This window comes from Triturus cristatus, chromosome 3_1 (genome assembly GCF_964204655.1).
Source record: "Triturus cristatus chromosome 3_1, aTriCri1.1, whole genome shotgun sequence".
NCBI lineage: Eukaryota > Metazoa > Chordata > Amphibia > Caudata > Salamandridae > Triturus > Triturus cristatus.
Genome location: NC_140583.1, coordinates 79,134,655 through 79,157,038, shown reverse-complemented (window position 1 = coordinate 79,157,038; position 22,384 = coordinate 79,134,655). Strand labels below are relative to the sequence as shown.

Here is a 22,384-nt window from a genome sequence, read left to right as displayed (position 1 = left end):
GATCCATGGGTTGGGAGTGAGAGAAAGAAGTGTGTCATACAGTGGGAGTGAGTGTGAAATGATTTGCACAGCGACAAAGAGGAAGTGAAGGGCTACGCTATGGTTACAAGATATCAGTAAAAGTCAATTCCCTACAGATGGTTGTGAATTGTACATTATGTTGTTTGTTCTGGCAATCGCAACACTGGTCTAACAGGTCGCTAAAAGCGAGGGCAGCACTGTGTACCTGAATGACCTCAGAGGAGTGAAGGCAAGGCAGGACAGGGAACTTAAATGAGCCCTGCACAAATGATCAGGTTATCCCCAAATTCAACAGTGCCAGTGAATGGAGCGGGCAAGTCTGAACGACTCCAGTGGGATTGAGGAGAGAACTCCAGCTCTAAAAGCAGTTCTTAGCATACAGCCTGCTGGGGAATGATCTGCTGTTTAGATGAAGATATTATTGTTTTTTCACCAAATTCTTTTACAAAATTAGCTCCAAAGTGTGTAATTTTCCTCTTTTTTCCACTTTTTTTCACATCGGTTTCATTGGTAGAGAACTCCCCTGAAGCCTCCTATACCAGGCTCGCTCACAACGCTCACTCAGTCAAACTCACTCCTAACTTTTATGCCCCACCACATTGAAAAATCACCAACGGCCACTGCGCGTGAGGACTAAGACCGTGAAAAAGTCCTGCAGTTTCATCATCAAGAAGTACTATACCTGGCTGGGCAATGACTTCCACACCAACAGGCGAGTGTGCGAGGAAATCGCCATCATCCCCAGCAAGAAGCTCAGCAACAAAATTGCAGGGTATGTCACACATTTGATGAAGCGTATTCAGAGGGGCACGGTCAGAGGCAGCTCCATCAAACTGCAGGAGGAGGAAAGAGAAAGAAGGGATAACTATGTTCCTGAGGTCTCTGCCCTCGACCAGGAAATCATCGAAGTCGACCCTGAGAGCAAGGAAATGCTGAGGCTGATGGATTATGGTGGTCTGTTCAATCTGCAGATCACACAGCCAACTGTTGGAATGAACTTTAAACAGCCCAGAGGAGCTATTTAAAACCTTCTTTGTATCATAGTGTTTCAAATAAAGTTGGGTGCAAAAACTCATTCTCCAAAGTTCAGGGGCTTCAGCTCTCATAGTTATACCCCTCATTGGCTTTGAAGTCTTTGTGCTTCAGGGGGCACTGCCCCCTGTTCAAACCAGTTCTGGGTGCCTCCCTGCCAGTGAAACCTTTCTTCCTTTGATTAGTGGGGGTCTGGATTGTCAAGCACTCAGCAGGCGATAAGCCACTTGTTTTATAGCAGCAACCCAGGCCTCTTCACCTCTAGGGGCTTCTCCTCCCCCTATACTCCAGATGCAGGTCAGCCTGTTGCTGTTTCACCTCCTACCCTGGGTCAAGATATTCCCCAGATCCTATTGCTTTCAAATCCAGACAGTCAATCCACAGCCAGCCAGAAACACACAAAAAAGTCAGAGCGCAAAAACTCAGCCACTTCTAAAAGAGTGGCTTCTGAACACACAATGCAAAACCCACCTACATACAAAGATGTGTTATTACATTGTGAGTTCAGGTATACTAAACTTCACCTTTCCATCTTAAGCCTTTGGGAAGATAGGCTGGAAAACATATTACACAGCTCTCCCATTCTGTCCTATGGGCAAGATGGCCTTTCAACAGTTAAAAAAGAAATGGAGATTATTTCACTGTCAGGACATGACACACACCTTAGTACATGTCCTACCTTTCACATACACTGCACACTGTCCAGGGGGTTCCCTAGACCTACCATAGAGGTGTCTGATGTGCCTAGAAAGGGAAGGGTAAGGTCTGGCAAGGGAATGCACTTGACAGAACAACATGGCAGTTTACCAAAATGCGCGCAGGCCTTGCAATGGCAGACCTGAGTTCCCTTTTTAAGGCTACTTGTGTGGGTGGCACAAATAGTGCTGCAGGCCCACTAGTAGCATTTGCATTACCAGTCCTGGTGCACATAGTGCACTGTATTAGGGACTTTACTAGTAAGGCAAACATACCAATCATGGACAACCAATTACCATTACTTTCTACAGGGAACACTTACACTTTGACACTGTTTAGCAGTGGCAAATTGTCCAAAGCATCTAAGTTGGCAACACCATGTCAGAAAAAAGGTCTAGGGGGAAAGCAAAATGTTTAGGGACTTTAGCCAAAAAGGGCCAAGTCCTACACTTTCCCATTCTCTCTTCTTGTTTGTAATCGTCATACTTGTTCAGATGCTTCTATGCTGGAACCTCTGAAAGCACTATGTCACAATGATAGAAATAGTTCTCGTAATGACCCTTACCATGGACTATGCTAAGCAACAAACTACAAGTAATAACATACGTCAAAGGCAGGTGATGGTACCTGATACCCTCCTCAACAGATGAGGGTAGTTGCATACACACATAACAATCTCTAATCCATCGTATTTACATGCTCATACAGCAACTTTGCATAAGCATTCAATGTATTATCACCCTCAGACAAATCTACAAGCAACAAGCGACTACTCAGTTCTATCAAAACACCGTCTGCTCCTAATGTACACTCTTTTGTGCCCAAAGTAGTAGGTGTGGATGTCCCATGTACTCCCACCCCCTGAAATTCAGCTTCATGTGAAGCTATAATGGACATGGTAATGACTACAGCTATAACTACGATCACTCCTACTATAAGTGTCCCTATAATATATTTGTGCCTACGGTTTGAATTTCCAGACTCCATTTTCAATTTAATTCGGATTGTGACTGTAAGAGGATCAATGCAAAGTCTCTTTCTCTGCCTCTCACTGTTGTGCAACAAAGTTCCTACGCAGTTATCTTGAAGCCTTGGAAACATTTCTCACTCAGTTCACGGCACAGTTATTTTAATAACTGGAAGAAATCCCTAGCCCTCTTTTTCTTCTATGGACAAGTCCCTAATTTTATTCTTCTTCCACTCGGGCCTAGGTTATCTTCTTTTGAGCAAGAGATTTTTATTTACAGTTCTCAGTTCAATTTACATCCCATAGGAGATCAGAGCCAATTTCTTCAATGACACACTGCAAACTCTCAATACGAAATGCTGCAATCTCCTGGTCTGATGGCTGATATCCCAAAAGTTGGAAACGCAAGATCTTCCAAAATCAAGCTTCACAAACCACTCAATATCGGTTGATCTTGTACAGTCAGTGTCTGAATTCCATTAGTCTCTACTCCAGGGACCAACTGTTCAATTTCAATTATCAACACTGATGTTCCACGATTCACTCGTCTGGACCTCACTCTCCCAGACTGCACTGTTCTCGGCATCTGCAACCAGACAAGTTAACTCCGGGGAAGCGTATCCCTGACACAGTACTCTCACTCTCATCGATCTCGTCAAGCTCCCCTGTGCTTGTTCTGTGTCACTTTGATTCAACTTGGATGATTCATAAATAGGAGCAAGATCTCTTTCCGGTGCAAGCCTCAAGTTCAGCTTTTTCTGTCTCACAGGCCACAATTCTTTTGCTAACTCAGTTTTCTTCCGCAGTACCCGACCACTTTCCACACCAGTCTCTTCAGCTGAGTCTGACTCTACACAACTCACAATGTTACCATCTCCCTCAGAGTCTGTACCTGGGCCTTGTCTAGAGTGACCCCCCTCAGCTCAACCTGGTGGTTATCCAGACTCTTCAGGAACCTCCACAGCTTGGCTTTCCCTCTCCAGTGATCTTGCAACCATGGCTGGAGTCACTGCAGGGAGAGGAGCTCTTTCTTCTGAGGGTCCTGAAACTCTGCGGGTATGGGAGGTGTGAAACCAGTTCAGCAAACCGCCACACTTCACAGCAGTGTTCATCACCAACATCCCCTGGTAAGGACATTGCCAATGTGCATCAAGACAGTTCCTCCTCACATGCTACCAGACCAGGACCCAGTCCCCTGGTCACAGGTCATGACAGAGGTCTTTCGAGGTTGGTGCAGTCGCAGCTTCAATCTGGTGACACACAGACCGAACCACATCAGTCAATCCTTTGCAATAGTCAAGGACCAAATCATCGGTGATGTTTATCAATGCTGTGACTGGCACTGCTGGCAAGCGCATCGTCCTCCCTATGACAATTTCATGTAGGGATAGTCCGGTTCTCCTATCTGGAATACTGCGCAAATTCATCAGCATTAAAGGCAATGCATTAGGCCAATTTAGAGACGTCGAAGACTACACCTTAGCCATTCTCCTCTTTAGAGTCCCGTTGATCTGCTACACAATGCCTGACACCTCTGGCCTGTAGCTGCAGTGTAATCTCTGATCAACATTTAAGGCAGTACACAACAACTTCACAACCTCACTATGAAAGTGTAGTTCTTCTATCCGACTCCAATGAAGTTGGAAATCTGAACCGTAGAATCAACTCTCTCAGCAATAACTTGGCTACTGTGAGGCTATCACACCTTCTAGTAGGATAAGCTTTCACCCACTATGAAAAGATGGACATCACTACTAGAATGTACCTCAGCCTATTGCACATAGACATCTCGATAAAATCCAGTTGAATTCGGTTAAAAGGACCCCCCAAATTTCCAATGTAACTCAAGGCAACCACAGTTTTCTTTCCAGCATTCATTTGTTGACAAGTAACACTTCGATGACACACTGCATCAGCAAACACACGAAACCTCGGGTTAAACCACGTTTGACAGAGCACTTCCACCATTGCATCGCTTCCAATGTGAACTGCTCCATGAATCTGTCTTGCCATAGGATTCAGTAAACAATCTGCTAACACTGCTCTGCCATCCGTTGCGACCCAAATGCCATCATTTCTCTTCTCACACCTGCTTTAATCCAACCAGCTTGTTCTTGATCTGGCACTTCTCCCTGCAGATGCCTGACCTCATCCCAGGTATCTGATATGGCCAACATCATGCTAGATCAGTTCTTTCTATGCTCTCGCCTGAAAATTCCCCATTAAAAATGCATGTATGAATAGCACAGAAGGGGGCAACTTCCTCTGCATACCTGTACCCAACTGTCACAAAATTCTCGTCCTTCCCATGAGCAGAGCACTTCACGACTGTCACTTCCTTCGGTCTCGGTAAAGCTTACAACAGTTGTCTCACATATTCTCCATTCCTAATGGGAGAGCCAGATGACGTTAAGAGCCCCCTCTGTGACCACAGCTGTCCAAAGTCATGAACCACACTGAAACCGCCCTAGCTATCGGTATAGATGGTGACTCGGATTTGATCAGAAACAAGGCATGCACAGGTCAAAGTAATTATCTCAGCTACTTGTGCGGAGTATACTCCCTGTAAACAAGCAGCTTCCACAACTCCAAAATAATAAAAACAGCAAAAGCCGCTCTCAAGTAACCCTCATTTTCTCTAAAGCATGAACCATCAACAAAAAGGACTTTGTCAGATTCAGGTAGAGGCCCATTGACAATGTCGGGTGTCAGTTTGGCACAAATTTCAGTCACATCCAGACAGCCATGGTCCTCACAATCTACTCCCTCAACATTTGGCATAGGCATCAAGGTAGCAGGATTTAACATGGAACATCTCTTCAAGGTGACATTTTCAGAGCCCGAAAAGATCTGCTCATATCTCGTGAGCCTATTGTTGGTCAAGTGCTGAGTTTTGGTTCTCACCATCAGGAGTTCAACTGTGTACGGAACATAAACAATAAGAAGATGACCCATCACAATATTTCCACATCTTTCAATGCTGACACCAGTTGCAGCAACGGATCTGAGACAACCGGGCAACACGTAAGCTACGGGATCTAATGTAGCTGAAAAGAAGGCCACCGGTCTATGGAGACCCCCATGTCACTAGGTGAGTACAGATAGATCACATCCCTTCATCTCATAGCAAAATAATGAAAATATTTTGTTGTAATCAGGCATTTCTAAAGCTGCACCAGTGTATTGCAGGAGGTCTTTTTTGACCCTGAGACCTCAGAAAACAGGAGGCAACCTAGCAAGCAGTTGGAGTCACTCTGGGTTCAAGTGAGATGTGTCCAGTCCTTGTCCTCAGGAGGGCAGAGATCATCAAACAACAGGGGCAGCTTAGCAAAGCAATGAAGCAGTTCTTTAGAGGGGTCTGTTAAGCAGAGTGCCAATCTTGTAGCACAGCATGCCTTACTCTTTGCAGTTCTTCACAGGTTGAGTAGTGTACTAATTTGGCCAAAGCCCCATTATGTATATCCAAATGTACCTTTGAACTGGGGAGTGTCTTCAAAGCAGCTCCTTGAAGTGCAGAGGTCCCCTTTTATTCCAGCTACCTGTGGTGGGTAATCATTCCTTTGTGTGGGGACAGGGCACAGCCTATTGAAATGTGTCAGCTCACTATCCCCCTTTCTGCCCAGGAAGGCTATCAGAATTCAGATGAGTCCTCTATCACACCCACCCTTCTAATGTTTGTGACTCTCTAGAGGGAATGCACAAAGTGTTGCTGTCACCCAGCCCAGACGTGTATTGGAGACAGGCTGCAGGCACACAGATCAAACTTAAGAACAGAAAAGTGTCCACTTTCTTAAAGTGGCATTTCTAAAATAGTAAGGTTAAAGCCAACTTTACCACGAAGAGCCATTAACACCATTCCACAGATGTGAAACATGATGCAGCTTTTCCTTTTTAATCAAGAGTTACAGCTTTGAAGCGTTTTAAGGAATTCTCAATACTATCCTATGAGAGGAGTAGGCCTGACAATAGTGAAAAATTAATTTATTTGTTTGTCACTACCAGGACATGCAAAACTTAAAAGTACATGTCCTACCACAGCACGCTGCTAATAGGCTGGGATTAATTGGTGGTCATCAGAAAGTTGGAGCGAGGAAATCTTGTCGGTTGAAGGGAAATTTAAGGTAATCATGCAATGCTTTAAGGTATTATGGGATCTCTGCAGGGGAGACAAGGGAGTGGTAACTCGAGTGGTGATGAAGCTCCGCCTGAGGATACCCCAGCACATTACATGGCAATGACTGTGGGATTCCATACTATAGTTTGCCTTCAAAATTGGCACACGATTTCTGAAAAAGAGGGACGTTTGGCTTTTCCATGTTATGGCTCATTTCAATTGGAGGTGCTATATCAGTTGAGGGGAATCATGTCTTCACTACGGCCTCAACCTAGACCAACACAGTTTGAGACATTGGATGCTTGGATGTGAGCAGCTCAGGCAAAGAACAGGGAGAAATGTCAGGGAAAGATGATTAAGGCAATAAAAGCATATCTGAATGCGCGATGAGATGCATAACTAAAGAGATGGTGAATAGACACCATTGTGGGAGAGAGATTGTATCCATTACTGGTGAATGGGGAGATACTCAGAATAGAAATGGTGGAGGAAATGGAGATGATGGGACCGATAACGATGATAGTTTGTTGGACAGACTACTAGCAGATCGTCCTCCACCATATAACCCACATTCAGAAGAAGGATGGCAAGAACTGCCAAATGCAGCGACTATGGAAAGACTTGTAATAGCACAGTCAGGCCCTAGTTTAGGGGTAGTAGGGAAGATTTCAACCGGAGCAAAAGGAACAGGGATACCAGTATTTGGAGGTGCAGCACACCACAGAAGGTCTCTGGAGCGACCACCTATGCATCAATTTCTCCTTAACAAAACCCATCACACCCAAGCACACGTGCCGCCTCCAACACAGAAGCTGGAACAAAGTCTCTGAATAACACCTCACCTCCCTGCACTCCACCCCCTATTACAACAGACGCCAACACAGCTGCAAGCAACCTCCACCAATAGATCACCAACTGCACCAACACTCTCACCCCCTTCCAGAACACCATGAGACAACACAACAAGAAAGCCTACTGGTTCACCACGGATCTCCAAGGTTTCAAGCGCTCCTGCCGACGACTAGCGAAGGCATGGAGAAAATGCAAAGCCCAGAAGCACTCTCCTCCTACAAAACAGCCATCACAGCACACCACCAACTCATCAAATCAACAAAGAAAAACTTCATCCAAGACAGAATCCTCTCCAACGTCCACAACTCCAAGGAACTCTTCGCCATCATACAGGAATTTGTCAAACCCAACAGTGAAACAACTGATATCCCTCCCTCCCAAGACCTCTGCAACAAACTCAGCTCCTTCTTTCACCTCAAGATGAAGATGCCCTAAGACAACTTTGACAATCTACAAGTAAATACTGACATGGATCGAATTGTGGAAATTAATATTAAAAACATCTGATGCCCCCTATATATTGAATGAGTTGGACATGATATAATAGTTTGGACATAATAGATGTTAACTTATGTATGCCAGTTATCCTTATTATCTAATTGTAGCCATGTTTACTTTGGATGTGATAGTTCTTGTTGTCATACTTTGCCTAATATTTTGGGTGATTGAATAGGAGTATCCTTTCTCTCCTTCTTGTATAGTACTAAGATGGGACCGTAGGTGCAAGCAATCCCTGATGTTAGATCTGTGCTACTTTAGAAATAAATATCTAACAGGAGATAATTCACTGAACACGGACATTGCTGCAGATTTGAAATTACTTTTCTCAGACGTTTAGTTGTCACGTAGAATTAGAAATGCCCGATTAAATAGTAATTGGACATTAACAATATGGCAGCCAAGGTGAGACACAAGCAGGACCGTCTTAAAGCTTTGGTCCTTTCTCAATTTTTAGTATACGCGGCGACGCGGGTTCACTAAATGGCGCGGATTTCAGACGCTGACAGAGAGCAGGTGGTAGCGTTCGGGACCCATAGAGACATGCAGTAAGATTTCACGCTCGAGCATATGAATTGCACAATCTCGGAATTCGAGTTGAAGACATAATAAGATGTGGAATTATGTCTAAACCCGCTGGGGCCGATTCACAGAACTAACTTAAGACAAAATCCTAAACTTACTACTTTTGGTATTCACAGAAGTTAGGATTTTGTCTTAAGTTTGTCTTAAGACAAACTTAGGACAGACTTAAGACAGACTTAAGACAGACTTAAGACAAACTTAAGACAGACTTAAGACAGACTTAAGACAGACTTAAGACAAACTTAAGACAAAATACTAACTTAAGTCAGTCTTAAGTCTGTCTTAAGTCAGTCTTAAGTTTGTCTTAAGTCTGTCTTAAGTCAGTCTTAAGTTTGTCTTAAGTCTGTCTTAAGTCTGTCTTAAGTCTGTCTTAAGTTTGTCTTAAGACAACCTTAAGACAAAATCCTAACTTCTGTGAATACCAAAAGTAGTAAGTTTAGGATTTTGTCTTAAGTTAGTTCTGTGAATCGGGCCCGCTGTTTTTCCTCTGGCACTTTTTAACATTTGGTCTTGTACCCTTCTGTTCTGGTTTTAGGGTGGACTTATCGTGGTCCCGGTCTGAATGTATTGACGGTGTGTTGAACTACTAATGAGAATAGATCGGATTTTCAATCAAAATATACATTATTAAACAAACCGCGATGAATTGGGTAAGATGCAAATGCCTATGCATCTCCTTTTCTCTTCTTTTTAGACTGTTAACAAATTGATAACTTAACCTGCACATTTGGTCTCAATAAATACCTTTCTCTTTCTTATTTTTTGGAATAGATGAATTACAAAGACCTTAGTGACATAACAATTTTTCCTATGAGACGTTTTGATCTGAACAGAGAATATTTCTACACAAGTGGAGTGAGGTGAGAATAATGAGAACATTCTCATATATCCCTTGTCTTGCTGTCTCACGAACAGGAATGGGACAGCTGCACTATTTTTCTTAGAATGAGCAAGTCGAACCTTTTTTCAAGGATGGAAACACATTCACTCATTGGTCTTAGGAGTGATTATGATTCACTTTGAACACGTGGTGTTGAGTTGCCATGAACAGATAGGTAAAACAGGTAACAGAGTGGCGTTGCAATCAATCTGTCTCCCTTCCTTAATGCACGGGTGTTAGTGTCTATATAGTTAATTAACCATTCTCTATATGTTCTGATTATGATACTGGCATTTAACATGAGGTTACAACGTCCAATATGATATTGGCTTTTAAGTGTTAAATTGCATTTTAGTATTGAATAAAATGAAATGTGACAATCATGTTTTTACATGTAATTTTGCAGCCTTGAGGAAGCCAAGGGGGGTGAAACGCGCGTCGGCTGCCGTTTTTGTAAGAAATAAAAAGTGATTAAGTAACAGTTCTTCAGCTGCGGATTATTTATTGTGGACTATATGTACAGACAGCATACATGGATATTGACCCATGAACTTGAACGTTTATGTAGAATGTGCATAATGCACTAAGGAGTATAGTAACCACAACTTGGTGTGCTCTGGTGTTTTTTGATTTATAATTGTATCTGGACTACATTTGTAGGTCTAGTAGTACAATACTCAAGGGGGTGAGTATTTAGCATCAAGAGAGCACCCAATATAAAATGAAATTAAATTGATTGGATGCAGTATATACTATATATGTATACTTGTTGATGTGCAGGTCGAAAAAGCATATCCACCAATTTGTTTTGATATGTTCTAGTTTTGCTGAGCTAACACTCATTGTTTAGGAGGACTTTCCAAAAGAACATTTGTATTTTGTCTGGATATATTAATCTGTGCTGAAAACAGTGGACCGGACATAGGATTTACAACTGATAATAAGTATGGCCACCTTTGATGACAATAGAGATTCCTTAATTGAAGATCTATGTAACCTAGATCCCGTACGAGTTACAACTAATCCTAGACTATCTTCTAAAGAGGGGTTGAGACAAAAGTTTGTGAGATTTGAGAGAATTAAAAAACAAGAACTCTCCTGATGGTGGGACGCAACAGTCATACGTAAATATATAGAGAAAGAACAAGTCCCAAGAGGGCTACGTATTTAAATTTTCCCGTCCTCAGAGGACTTAGATAAGGGTCACCTTAAAGGAGTGGGAAAAGCTACTATTTAATTCATCAATAGGCATGATGGATATTCTAATCAGAGATGCAGAACTAAAATGTAATAAATTGTTATTGGCAATTGCTAGCCTAGAAAAAGAAATTCAAAACTTGAATCTACCAGAGGTGACTGAACGGAACTTACTGATCTTAAAAGAAGCGTTACATAAACATCAATTGCATTTGAAGGAGAAAGTATTCCAGAAAATAAGACGGGATGAACGAGATTATCAGAATGGAAGAGTGTACACTTTTGCCAAGAAGTTTGACAATATCAAAACTGGCATCAATTCAGAAATACTGGAACGAACCTCGCAGACAACTGAGGCGACCAGCATGTCTGGCACTTCCAGTATGAGTAGTGTGACCAGTGGTGAATCATCTATTACACATGGGCGAGTGACTGGCAGTGTTTCTGATCCGTTGTTTTTAGAGCTTCAGAGGATCAGAAAAGGGAAAAAAACAAGCGTACAACAAAGATATGTTCCAAAAAAGACACGGAGGGTTAAATCAAGATCTAGACCCAAGCGAAAAGGAGAAAGTGGGTGTCACCACCAGATCGGGGGAAAGTAATCAGAAAATGTAAATCATTTGAATATTACTGAATTGTCTGATGCCATAAACATTTTACATTTGTCCAGTCACATTCTATCTGATGCAGAAATAAAGTTATTAAGCAAGGGACTAGGTTTTTCTCCAAGTGTGGTGCTCAATTTTACATCCTTACACATGTTTTAAGTTTGTAAGAAAAATAAAACTATACAAATATTTTCAAGATAGACAAAATTCAAACATTGTGACTACAGCCTTGGATAATACTGATTCAATTCCATCGTTTAGGGACATCAAAGATGTGCATCTACTATTATCCTTAGATGATCAGGAGGAGAGCACTACATTACAAACTGTGGCAGCAGATTTAGACTTGAATACATTTTCCAAAGTGGAGAGAGGCAAAAATCTAGATTTACTCCCCATTTACCGGGGGCCAAATTTATTGATAAGTTTTAGCAGAATATCTTCCTTGATTTATATCAATTGGAAGATAAATTCTGTTCACAAAATTTCCAGCACAACCAAAACATCACTGCAGATTAAAGAAAGGCACTTGGGAATCTCAAGAAAGAGGACTCCCTCGTCATCCGAGGGGCGGACAAGGGAGGCAACATAGTGTCAATGAACAAATCTGATTACATGGCTGAAATAGATAGTTGGCGGATACAACTAACTATAGAATATTGTATGGTGATCCTTTACAATCTACAATGGAAATTATATCGAAGAAGTTAAAACACTGGAGGGATCTTTGCCTTATCTCAGACATTGAATTCAAATATCTGTGGAATGAAACTCCAACCAATCCATGCATTTATTGCTTGCCAAAAATACATAAAGGGGGAAGTTTGCCTCCGGGAGACCCATCATCTCAGGCATTGGGTCTCCAACGGAGAGAATATCAGAGTATATTGACATGTTTTTACAACCTTTAGTTGTAAATTTACCATCCTATATTTATTAAGGATAAAGGTGACATCTTGAGCAAAATTATGGATGTAGAATGGGTAAAAGGACACTATCTAGTGGATGTGTGTTTCTTATACACTAGCATACCAGGGGAACTTGGACTCAGTGTGGTGCAGCAGTTTTTGGACACAAGACCAGTTTATATGTATGAACGTACAATCATGCTACTAGATCTAATTGAACTAGTCTTAAATAACAACATATTTGTACATAATGGCAATTGGTATCGCCAGATAAGAGGGGTGGCAATGTGGGCTAAATTTTCGCCATCCTTTGCCGAGCTCTAAATCAGGTATTTTGAACAGATTCACCTCTGGTGAAAAGGTCTGAATGCCCTAATGGAAGATCTCCAATATTTAGGACGGTATATCAATAACATTCTGATGTTTTGGGCAGGGACGAGTGGTGCCCTAGAAGAGCTTTGCATGTAAATCAATGAAAATCTCTTTAATTTGATGTTTACGAAGGTACAAAGTACCACCCAGATCAATTTTTGGGATATCACTATTATGGTGAATAATGACAAATTGATGAACGTACCTTTTAGAAAACCGACAGCATGCAATGCCACACTACATGCCAGTAGCTCTCATTCTCCATCACAAATAAGATCTATTCCATTTGGAGAAATGGTAAGAACCAAAAGAAATTGCAGTGATGTAATGAGATTAGGTGAAGAACTAAGTTTGGTGGAAAAAATATTCAGTACCAGGGGTTACCAGCAAAACAATATTAAAAGGGCTCGCCATCAGATCAGTAAGATCAATAGAGAAAATCTACTAACAGGACATACCAAGAAGAAAACACAAAAGAGCAGGAAAGTTAGATTCATCACACCCTATTCCTCTGTAAGTACTGAAGTGTACAACATTTTAAATAAACATTGACACCTATTAACAGATGATACTAGCCTATATGGAGTAGTGGGCACGAAACCAACAATCACACATGAAAGGGGTAGAACATTGAGAAAATCACTGTGTCCAAGCTTTATACCACCAATGGCAAATACAACATGGTTACCATCTGCTCCAAAAGGTTTCCACAAATGTGGGACATGCAGTTTATGTTGTTTTGCTATGAATAAATACATTCAAGCATAATACTGAGAGAGTACATACAGTTAACAAGTACATCAACAGTAATACGAAGTTTGTAATATACTGTATAAAATGTATTTGTGCGAAAATATACATTGGAAGCACTGTGAGACCTCTCAAGGAGAGGGTTCAAGAGCCATATGAAGCAACAACGCCCAATACCCCATGGCCGTTCACTTCAATACAGTACACAAGACAACGGAAATTTTTAACATAGGCTTCCACGGTATTGATGTGATCTGCCTAGGTCTGAGAGGTGGCAACAGAACAACAATATTGCGCCAAACAGAAAGTAAATGGATTATTAACTTAAGGGCTGTGGAACGGGGCATCAATGTGGACAAAGATGTTTGAATTCTTGTGACTTAAGAGTAATGTATTAACATGAACAATGTGAATTTTCCAACTTAGAAATGAAAGGTGGTGCTGTCTGTCTTACATTTGTGACATTCATTCTAATTGATCAATCAATGTATCTGGTGTTTTTTGTTTTATAACTTTGACAACTAAGACCACTGCACCACCCCTATCCCCACCCCCAACGATGCCACCCAACAGACCCTTCTCGCCTGGACCCCCCTCACCGCAGAAGACACCTTAAAGACATTGAAGAGCATCCACTCTGGAGCACCTTCTGACCCTGCCTGCCGGGCATATTCCACTGGACCGCCACTGTCATCGCACCCGAGCTACGCCGAACTATCAACTAGTCTATCGAGACAGACACATTGCCTAACAACTGAAAGAGCGCCGAAGTCAACCCCCTCCTAAAGAAGCCCTCCGCAGACCTGAGAAACCTCAAGAACTTCAAGCCCATCTCACTGCTTCCTTTTGCTGCCAAAGTCATCGAAAAGGCCGTCAACACCCAGCAAGCACCCTTCATAGAAACAAACAACATCCTAGACACCTTTCAAGTGGGATTCCGCAGAAAGCACTGCACTGAGACCACCCTCTTCGCCTCCACGGACAACATCCGCGCCCTCCTCGACCAAGGTCATACAGCAGCCCTCATCCTCCTGGACCTATCAGCAGCATTCAACACCGTCTCCCACCGCACACTAGCCACCAGGCTCCATGACGCTGACATCTAAGGAAAGGACTGAGACTGGATACAATCATTTCTCTCAGGCAGAATAAGACTCCCACCCTTCCTCTCAGAAATGACAATGATCAGATGTGGGGTACCCAAGGATCCTCCCTCAGCCCCACACTCTTCAACATCTACATGGTCCCCCTCGCAACCATCGTCAGAAACCACGGGCTCAACATCGTCTCCTATGCCGATGACACCCAGCTCATCCTCTTCCTCACCAAGGAACACAACATAACTTCCAAGAAGGAATGAAAGCCGTCGCGACCTGGATGAGGAGCAGCTGCCTGAAGCTCAACTCAGAGAAAATAGAAATCCTCATCCACAGCTCCACCCCCCTGCATGGGATGACTCCTGGTGGCCCCCGTCCTTGGAAACCCACCCCAATGGACCATGCACGCAACCTCGGCATCAACCTTGGCGCTTCACTCACCATGATTAGAAAGAACAATGTAGCATTCTCCGCTTGCTTCAACACTCTCCGTTAAGACCCTCTACTCCGGAATCAACAAAAAACTCTTCTGCAAGCTCTAGAATGCCGCAGGCAGAATTATCCTTGCTATCCCACCACACAACCACACCACCCAACACTTCAGTGACCTCCACTGGCTTTGCGTCGAAAGAAGAATAACATTCCAGCTGCTCACACACGCTAGCAAAGCCCTCCACTACACCGGACCCCTATGCCTCAATGACCGGATCATAGTCCAAGCCCCTAAAAGAAACCTCCGCTCAGCCGACCTCACCCTGGACACTGTCTCATGTTTTCACTGGACCAGAGCAGGTGGAAGATCGTTCTCCTATCTTGCAGCCAAGACCTGGAACAAACTCCTCCTTTACTTCCGACGGAGCCCGACACTGCACCAATTCAGAAAGGACCTCAAGACTTTGCTATTCAAATGACCCCAACAAAGCTGCTCATACCCTCCCCCAGCGCCTTGAGACTCTCATGGGTGAGTAGTGCGCATTAGAAACACTGATTGATTGATTGATTCTACTTATTGGATTTTTGTTGTTTTGGTCTTGTTTTAAATAAATATTCTCAATCTTTGTAATCCTTTGTGGAGTCTTTTTGTAGTGTTTTCATTGTGTAACTGTCTGTGTGTTGCACAAATATTTTACACATTGCCTGACTGCTCTTTGCCAAGCTAGCTGGGGGTGAGGACAGGTTATCTATTATTGTGTATCTAGCTTATCAGCTGATCTAGTGATCAGTTCCCAAAACCTTAAAGGAACTGGTAACAGATTTACAAAAGTGAGGATGTCACCTTGGTACACTTTCATGATTTGTCTTGAGCGACTCTAAAAATCCGTATTTGTAAAGCACAAACTACTCACCCTTACAGGTCTCAAGGCGCTGGGGGCCATTGTGGAAATTAAGTGAGCTATTACCCAGAGTCACATGGTGCTGAGCTGAGCTGCAGCTGGAGATCGAACCGTGAACCCTGTGCTCTGAAGTCAGCTGCCCTGGCCGCTGCACCACACCTCTCCACTCTAAGGTTTGCAGGCATTGTCTGCTGTCCCAAAAAAATTCCCAAATGAGAAACTTCTATTTGTTTAATGCAGCACTGGGTCTTTTAAGGAACAAGGGCTGATTTAATAAAAGTTTTAAAAAAAAGGTTTCATAGGGGAATTCAAACACAAGGATGGTTATCTGCTTTTCCTATTCAGGTTACCATCCCCATGTTTTTAGCCACTCACAGGGGGTCGCAAATAGCAATCTGCCTAATTAATATATATTAAGTAGGTCGTTCTTATACCTCCAGCAATAGGAGATTTTGTGAAGAGACTTATTCGTACAAAGGCCGCCACACAAAACCATAGACGTCACAAGTATTCAGTGTGCAATTTGTGACCGCTTTTACAACCTGTCTTTCAGTACATCCAGCTCATAGTCGCATCACAGGAGGTTATGTGGGTGGCTAATGTGCCACGAGCGAAACACGTGTGATGTGAGGCTTTATGTAAAGTCTTACCGAATTGTAATAGGAGTAGCGGATCATTGCCATACTCCATTATAAATTCAGTCTTATTCACTAGCATTGTGTGTCCTTACAATGAAACTCAATAGTCCCTGTGGGTCACCTCTTAGGAAACAAAAGACTACCGCAGGACCAATGGCGCTGCTGTAACTGTTTTCCAATGGAAATGATACAGTAATAGTTGTACTGCTTGGCATTGTCAAATCCTATCAATGGCAGTGACAGCTCCTCTGAATTGCAAACGTCTATATACAGCACACTAATTGCATGGGTGCTATTACATCTGAAAGAAGCTGAATTCCATTCATCAAAGTCCTCACAATGGAGCCTGTGATTCTGCAGACAACCATCTGATCCTGGTAATATAAGAAATTAAGGCTGGGTGAATATTTTTATGGCTTCTAAAAACAAATTGAATTAAAAAAATGTACTCATTTACTGAACAGCTAGGGTCTGCTTCAAAAAGGTAAACGTGCACTGTTGTGGAAGTTTATTATTTTTAGCCTTGTCCTACCATTTAATGAGGAGTCTCATTACTCATAAAATTATTATTATTGAAACTAACCTTGCAGGTTGTGATTACCAAAAAAAAGTCTCATCACTCTCCCCAGCATGGCAGGGCCCTGCCTGACCTCCACGGGCGACAACTACTACACCGTTGTCTATCCTCCTAATCTCTCCAAATCCGCCGCTAAATCCCTCAAACACTCCATTTTGAAAAATCATCCCGAGACCCTGATCTCTAATCTTCGTCTCAGCATTGACAAGGGCACAGTCTTTAATGACCTCATCTTCCACTCCAGGAAAACCTCTCTTTGGTGCAATGCCTTCTCGAGCCTCCTCAAAGTACAGGAAGCCATGAACATCCCTCACAGCAAAGAAATCACGATCGCACCGTCTGCAAACCCGCGTGCCGACCTCACCATCACCTTGTACCATAGCGGCATAATCCTGATACAAGCGCCACCCAAAGACCTCATTAAATTTGCAGACCTCTTCACCCTCATCAAAAAATATGTTGATGACCCTACCCAGTCTACGCTCCCCCCGCTCCAACCCTTGCCCAATCTGCCAAGTGTGCCTAGCCTCTTGTAATCCACACATGCTAGAGATCACGACACTGGGCGTCCCAGCCCCACTACCCTGCCACCAGCGCATGCCAACTACTACGCGCCTATACCACTGAACTCAGGCCCAGAAGCTCGCCCCTCTCCGTCGGCTTCCGAAACTCAATCTAGGGCTCACATCTCTAGCCAACCCAGCCACACTACCATACTACCAGCACATGCCAACAGAAGCGTCCCCAAACCATTATCCCCTACCCGCAAAATCTTCCCGCACATATGGTTATTGAAGCGTCTACTAGGGCCCACGACATTGGTCGACTTAGCCCCACACTAGGCTACCATACAGTCCGACAGAATCGCTCCCATCCCATCGGCCCCCTGCCCGTAAGATCTTCCCTCTGATAGGGATACTGATTGACCTAGCCTCACCACTAGGCTACCAGCACATTCCATCAGAATCGCTCACTTGAAACCGACCCCCGGCCTGCAAGAACTTCCATCTCAAAGAGATCTTGATACTCTCCACCCCAGAGCTACCGAACTAACCCTGAGCACCCACAAGTCCATTCTGGATCTAAAAAACCTCCTGCACATCACCAAACTCTCCTTCTCGAATCTCTGGATCTCGCAGAACGCTATCCACCTACACTAAGCCCCTCCTTGAGCCACTACCGCTATCCTTGAGAGACTTGCGTCCCCGCAAGCAACCTTGCCACCTCTCGGAGGAGGAAGTTCTTGCCCTCTTCCATACCTACAAACCTACCCCTGGCATGCCTCACCCTTTAGAACACACGGAGGAAGAAGTGGTAGACCTCCTCATTAGTTACGAATCTACCTCGACAACCCCATGCCCCTCAGACCGGAGGGACGAACACCCTATCTGCACGGTTGCAGCCAACCCCAACAGATAGGCTATCCTCCGCGTCAGAGGAGTGGTCAATAGCAACCTAGAAAGAGTACCCATCTCTGCTCCTACCCATGACACTCACTCCGACCCCTCTATAGCCCGCCTCCTAATTAACTGCCGCTCAGCAGTAAAGCATGCCTCTGACGTCGCCGATCTCATCCTGAGCCAAAAATCGGACTTAGCGATCTTGACTGAATCTTGGCTCAAGGAATCCTCATCGCCCTACCTAGACCGCTTAGTCCTGCCCAATTACAACATTATAAGGCTGCACAGGCATTCAAAGAAAAAAGGGGGAGGCATTGCCTGCATATACCGCTCCAACCTCCTTGTTAATGAACTTCCGGCGGATCCTATAGACTCCTGCGAATACCTTGCACTCTCCATTTGCAACAACACCTCCCAACTGTGCAGACTACACATCTTTTACCACCCCCAAGGCAAGAATGACACCTTCACTGACCACCTCATGGAAATCATCACAGCCAAGGTTTCCCCGTACTCTAATGACATTTTCCTTGGCGACTTCAACTTGCATTGGAACGATCCTAAGGACCCTCAGGTCAACGCCATCAGAGACCTCTTGGCCAACCAAGCCCTTACCCAAGCCTACTCTCCCCCTACTCACGTGAAAGGCGCCACCCTAGACTGAAGTACTGGGAATTTTAATCCCAGCGGTGCAGGGGAACACACCCTAAGACTTCGGGTTCTTCCTGTTTCAGACCTACAGAAACACAGAGTCTTCTGGGTGAAGTCAAAGATCAGTTTATTGGCTGCAGACCAATTACAGGTATCCGAGAAGTACAACAGCATGTATGTTCTCAGGAGACTGCTTAAAGTTACAGAAACGGGCTTCTCCTTAAATACAAAATATCCTGCTTCAGGCATACATTCCTTGTTTTATGATATGGCCATATACATGTATACATTTCAAACGAAAAGGCAGAGTCATGCTGACCATCCCACATTCCAGTTAAGCCAGCCCACAATTATTTACCCAGCAAGGCTCAGATCCCACATCAGATATCAACAGGCCCCAATAAACACGAGCATCTCCTGTTTGGAAAACAAGCCATAAAGCAGGAACAGTCAGGTGTGAAAGAGATTAGCTGGAGGCTTGTGTGGGATGAAAAGGCTTTATGGTGTGTCAAACCCTGATGCTAATCACAGGTGGCCGTAGGACGGGGAGCTCGTGAGACCGGACTGACCTGGGGCAGCGGAGCCAAGCTGCCCAGGTCACAGAGAAGTCAAAGGAAGGCACATGTGTTCTAAAGGCCCGTATTTGCTCGTAGTATGTAGCCTATGTGAGGGCAACCATAAGATGGCCACCGCTCTAAGATGGAACCCACGAAGTCAATGTATAATAACGTATACATAGTGCATTTATCAATGAAACGTTATATAAAGCACTTGTACATACCGCCTTGACCATTCGCGGTTCGCTAATACCGGGATTGACAGGGGTAGGGCCCTGTCTCCCACGCGGTCCCAAATTTCAAAGTACCACAGACCCTCCTTTTGCCCTTACATAGGCAATAACTATGCTCACATCAATCCGAGTCTAGGTCAATATTCACGAAGTCATGGAGATGTTGCTGTAGCATCATCCTATTACTTAGCTCGTCCCTCGATACAGGTTTCTTACACATAATGTAGCACAGAGGCCACATATCGCAGGAGAACACTGTATGCACAGACAGAACAGGAAAAGGATGGCTAAGATCATTCCAATGACCATCAGAACTTTCCAACCCCAGGCAGTTATCAGTTCCCAGAACCACCCCATCAGTGACCAATCTCCTTTATCCACGTGTATGGATTCAGATATTTTATGCAGTTTGGAGATGGCTTGATAAACCGTTGGAGCGTTGTCTGGTATGAAAATGCAACAACTAGATTGGATAACCTTACATACCCCACCGCGGTCTGCAAGTATAACGTCTAGAACCATGCGGTTCTGCAAAGTCATGAGGCGATCCGCTTGGAGCTCAGCTGTCAAATTACCAAGGGCACCAGCCGTAAAATTAACAGTGGATTCAACCACACGAGTCAGTTGTCTCAGGTTCCTACTATTGACCATGGGTCCCCAAAACGGCAGGAAACCCAAAAAGAAGTCTCCCGCTTCCTGACCGGCAGTATCCTCCTTACTAATCACGCCTCTCACAACTCTGGTCTTGTGATAGTCAGAGGCAGCAGTAATGTTGGCGGTAGCAGATTTGCAATATAACATGTGCCCGAGAAATCAGGGGGCAACCATGTATATGCTCGGTCATTGCAGACAAAATATGTACCCTTTGCAGCCAAAAACGCTGGGGAAAACTGTGACGGAAAGGTGTACGTTTCAGTACAGTCACTTCTCCCCAGTTGAGCTCTAGGATTCTGACCATTACCTTGTAAACAGAACCGACCTATGTGGGGTACGACCCAAATTGGGGATGACATTTTCCGCAGTCTTTCACCCAGACTAATACTATACCCCGTCGCGTTCCACCCTACATAGGCTCGCAATTCCTCCTTGGGAATAGATGAGTATGCGTCGATATCTCTGCTCATATCGGCAACTCCTTTCATTAAGGCTTTATTATTGGTGCTAGGTCTGATGGAACGCGGTTGTCGCAGGGAGTAGGCATCTAGTGCAAAGAGAAACATGGTTTGGAATGCCCATGACGATCCATTGTAACTAAACGGCAGCACTAGATAAGGAATACCCTTATTAATGGTATGTGGCATTAAACCACACACCCAGCAATTGGTTGTATTCATGACTAGTTGGCGCTGGTGCAGGAGCTGAATAAACGAGTTGTTTACAAACTCTGATCGTCTAGCTTGTTCGTGTTCAGGCAGAGGGTGAAAAGAGTGTGAGGAGACAGTAGGAGGAGGTATAGGCTGTACAGTGGGTGCAATGGGCTCTTGAGAGGAGATGAATACAAATCCTACGGTAAACGCTATCATACTACATAATATAAACAGACATAATAATACAAAACGTTTGCTCTTCATTATTTTACATATTCTCGTTTTAGAGTTCATTTCCACAGCGGGTCTCTCCATCTTGAAAAACTCCATCCTCTAATCGTGCCGCTCGCGGCGGGTGAGTATCTTCTGCTAAGGAGTACGCCTGTCAGTCCAGGGAACGCCCTAGACCAACCAGAACCGTTGACCTAACGTCTTCGGCCTGTACCCCAAAGTCTTGGCACCGCGACCCTGCGGCTGAACCCGGATGGTGGTTCGAAAAACAAAAATCAAGAAAGTCCTTCAGATGGGAGAGCTTATGATATAAAAAAAAACAAAAAGGTAAGGGAATCTTTATTTGTCCATAGGCCTTGGTCTTAGGTTGTAGTGGAGACGGCCAGGTACTGTCTGATCTTGAAACAAGAGTTCAGGCTCTGTGGTGGCCAATCGAATTGACGGTGGCACAGCTTCTTGCAAAATATCGTCACTCTGTTGTGCTGAAGTTGTGCCTCTTACGCGTGCATCACTGAATGGTACAAAATGAGGTACAGTGTCTGTTTCAGAGTCAGCGATACCCTCCTGGACCCACTGGTCATACGGTAGAGGCAAAGGTATCCTCTTGATGTGGGCGCCGTGGATCCAATTCTTTTTCCCCTTTACTCGAACAGCTGATCTTGTAGACAGAAGTACGAGGTGAGGGCCAATCCAACGGGGCTCATCGTTGCTCTTCCTCTGGAAATTCTTGATGAGCACCCATGTGCCAGGGTCAATAGGGTGTCCTGGAGCCTCAGAGGCCTGGGGGAGAGTATCATGCACCTGTTGGTGTAAAAGACGCAATTTAGCCGTCAATTCAGACAAATAATCAAGCAGTACTGGATGTTCGATTTCGCTGAA

General features: G+C 44.1%; 1 pseudogene; it reads left to right on the top strand.

The window, feature by feature from the left end:
* The first annotated feature begins 641 nt into the window (after nucleotides 1-641).
* Nucleotides 642-1,046, top strand: LOC146859731 (small ribosomal subunit protein eS17 pseudogene; annotated as a pseudogene).
* The last annotated feature ends 21,338 nt before the right edge of the window (nucleotides 1,047-22,384 follow it).